Below are 3,983 nucleotides of genomic sequence, written 5' to 3'. Positions count from 1 at the left end.
ATAAGTATATATAATTTAAGAAACTATAATAAAAACAAAATTTTTATTTACAAAAAATAGAAACAATCAAAAGATATGCTAAGATATGTTTCCCAATTTAAACTTACTGGAGATTATTGAGGCATTATTATGTGCTGCCAAATTAACTTTTTTGGGGGTATGGGGGGTGCAGGCTTTAAAATAATATATCTCTATGTCTGTTAAATTGAAGTATATACTGAGATTACAAGTTGAATTGTTAATAGAAGAACAAAACTGTTTATTGCTTGAAACTATTTTTTAGTGTGAATCAGAATGTGCTTCTGAATGATGCGCAAGAAAAACAAATACTGACGTGAATTACATATTGAGGCTGGCAATACCCTGAATGAGGCCTTTGAAAGTCTGGCATTCATCCAGGGGTGTTATTCAAAATAGTATAGCGCTAGAAATGTCAAATTAGAATGGATGATGACCTCCATGCTGCAGCCGGGTCCCAGGATCCCTATCCCGTGCCAGGCATGAACCATTGAGATGCTGAGTTGTAGAGGTGAGCGTTGATGGGGGAAGAAGTGAGGGTTTAAGATAGAGGGGGCATTGGGGGTGAGCTGTGGATCAGGTATGAAAATATTTCAGTATTTTAGCAACTAGCAAGCTGCAGCAGCAGACATTAGGTGAGTGTCCAGCCTACATTCATTCAAGTGATTTTTCTGTTCTTAGTGATCTATCTCTGCCTTTTAATTAGAGTGTTTGGTTCATCAACATTTAATGAAATTATTGGATATAGTTAGATTGAGGTCTACCATTTTATGATTTGTTTCCTCTGACCCTTGAGTTGTGTTTCCCTGTCCCTCTTTTTGCCTTCTTTTGTATTATTCAAATGTATTTTTAGAATTCAATTTTAACTTATCTATTGTCTTTTAAGGGATATATCTTTTAGAATTATATTTTTTTAGCGGTTGCTCTAAACATTTCAACATACATCCTTGCTATTGTATGAATATTTCTGCCCCCTCAAGATTCTTATGTGGATATCCTAATTCTCCAAAAGATGATATTAGGAAGTGGATCTTTGAGAGGAGATTAGACCATGAGGGTTCTGTTCTTATGATTGGGATTAATGTACTTGCAAAAAAGACCTCTGAGGAGGATCACTTCAGCCTAGGAGGTTGAGGCTGCAGTGAGCTTTGTTCATGCCACTGCACTCTAGCATGGGAAACAGAGCTAGACCCTGTCTCAAAAAAAAAAAAATTGAGTGTTTTTGCTCACCATTATGTAGGGATAGCTACTGCCCAACACATGGTAGGATTGCAGGCTGTGTGGGAGCAGGATGAAGCCTGTGACTGCTGACTTTCCTCCTCTTCCCTTGCCACATGTATGACACTGCAGAGGCAGTCATAATCCCCCTGGAAATATAACTCCATTGGACTTGGAATCATATCCCTATCCCCCACAGCAGTCACAGCAAGCCCCGCCCAAGGAGAGGCTGAGCTCAGACATACCTATCCCTGCTGCCAGCTGGTGGTCTTTCTCTACACACCCTGGTAGCCAAAGACAAAGGTGATCATCTCTTGGGAGCTCTATGGCCCTGCCCTCCAGCTAAGAAACCTGAATAAGAACCATAACCAGGTGTCTCTAGGGCAAGTTTGCATCCTCCCTATAGGACTGCAGCTGATGCCTTCTTGCAAGTGACACCTCCTGGCTAGAGGCTAACCAACACTCAATCAGTGCACTAAACAAAAACACAATCAGCGACCCTTACAGAATCCACTTCACTCCCCTGCTAACTCCATGGAAGCAGGTGCTGGAATCCATGGACTAATCAGACCTCAATATAGCTATATTCAATACTTTCCTCCACAGATACCAGCACCTGCTCCAGTGGAGGTAGCAGGGGAGGGCAAGACTTGGAGACAGATCACATCACAGGACTCTTTGCAGACACTCTCTAGTACCAGCCTGAAGCCTGGTAGTTCCACTGGGTGGGACTCAGAAGAGCAAAAACAATCATTACAGTTTGGCTCTCAGGAAGCTCCATTCCTAGCAGATGTGGAAAAACACCCTATGAAGGGAGTACCTCGTGGGACAAAAGAATCTGAACAGCAACCTTTGAATCCCAGATTTTCCCTCTGACACAGTCTACCCAAATGCAAAGAAATCAGGAAAACAATTCTGGTAGTATGACAAAACAAGGTTTTTTAACACCCCAAAAAGATCATGCCAGCTAACCAGCAATGGATCCAAACCAAGAAGAAATCTCTGAATTTATGACATTCATAAATTCCTGGAAATGTGCAACCCATCCTAGATTAAACCAGGAAGATATGGAACCTCTGAACAGGCCAATTACAAGCAGTGAGACTGAGATGGCAATTAAAAAATTGGTAACAAAACAAAAGTCCAGGACAAGACAGAGTCGCAACTGAATTCTATCAGGTATTCAAAGAAAATTTGGTACTAATTCTATTGACACTATTCCAAAAGATAGAGAAAGAGGGAATCTTCCCTAAAACATTCTATGACGCCAGGACTGGGTAAGAACGTAACAAAAAAAGAACACTATAGACCAATATCCCTGATGAACAAATTCTCAACAAAATACTAGCAAACCAAATCCAACATCATATCAAAAAGATAATTCACCATGATCAAATGGGTTTCATTATCAGGGATGCAGGGGTGATTTAACATACATAAGTCAATAAATGTGATATACCACATAAACAGAATTATTAATAAAAACAAAAATTTCATGATCATTTCCATAAATGCAGAAAAAGTATTTGACAAAATCCATCATTTGGTCATCATTAAAAGCTTCAGCAAAATTGGCATAGAAAGGACATAACTTAAAGTAAGGAAAGTCATCTATGACAAACCCACAGTCAACATTGTATTGAACAGAAAAGAGCTGAAAGCATTCTCCCTGAGAAGTGGAACAAGACAAGGATGCCCACTTTCACCACTTCTATTCAACATTGTACTGGAAGTTCTAGTCAGAGCAATCAGAGAAGAGAAATAAATAAAGGGTATCCACATCAGTAAAGAGGAAGCCAAACTGTTGCTGTTTGCTGATAATATAATTGTGTACCTAGAAAACTCTATAGACTTATCCAAAAAGCTTCTAGAACTGGTAAGTGGATTCAGCAAAATTTCAGGATGCAAAATTAATTTACACAAATCAGTAGCTCTGCTATACACCAATAGCAACCAAGATGAGAATCAAATCAAGTACTCAGTCCCTTTCACAATAGCTGCAAAAAATGAAATAAAATACTTAGGAATATACCTAACCAAGGAAATGAAAGCACTCTACAAGGAAAAGTACAAAACACTGCTAAAAGAAATCATAGAGGACACAAACAAATGGAAACACATCTCATGCTCATGGATGGATAGAATCAATATTGTGAAAATGACCATAGTGCTAAAAGCAATTTTCAAATTCAATGCAATTCCCATCAAAATACCACCATTGTTCTTCACAGAACTAGAAAAAACAATTCTAATATTCATATGGAATCACAAAAGAGCCCACATAGCCAAAGCAAGACTAAGCAAAAATTAAAATAAAAAAAATCCAAAGAAACAAATCTGGAGGCATCACATTACCTGACTTCAAACTATACGATAAGGCCATAGTCACCACAACAGCATGGTACTGGTATAAAAATGGGCACATAGACCAATGGAGCAGAATAGAGAACCCAGAAATAAAGGCAAATTCTTATAGCCAACTGATCTTCAACAAAGCAAACAAAAACATAAAGTGGGGAAAGGACCCCCTATTCAACAAATGGTGTTGGGATAATTGGCAAGCCATATGTAGAAGAATAAAACTGGATCCTCAACTCTCACTTCATACAAAAATCAACTCAAGGCCAGGTGCAGTGGCTTATGCCTGTAATCCCAGCAATTTGAGAGGCTAAGGCGGGTAGATTACCTGAGGTCAGGAGTTTGAGACTGGCTTGGCCAACATGGCGAAACCTCATCTATACTAAAAA

This window comes from Cebus imitator, unplaced genomic scaffold (genome assembly GCF_001604975.1).
Source record: "Cebus imitator isolate Cc_AM_T3 unplaced genomic scaffold, Cebus_imitator-1.0 Scaffold63, whole genome shotgun sequence".
In the NCBI taxonomy this organism is placed as follows: domain Eukaryota; kingdom Metazoa; phylum Chordata; class Mammalia; order Primates; family Cebidae; genus Cebus; species Cebus imitator.
This window is presented reverse-complemented; position numbering follows the sequence as displayed.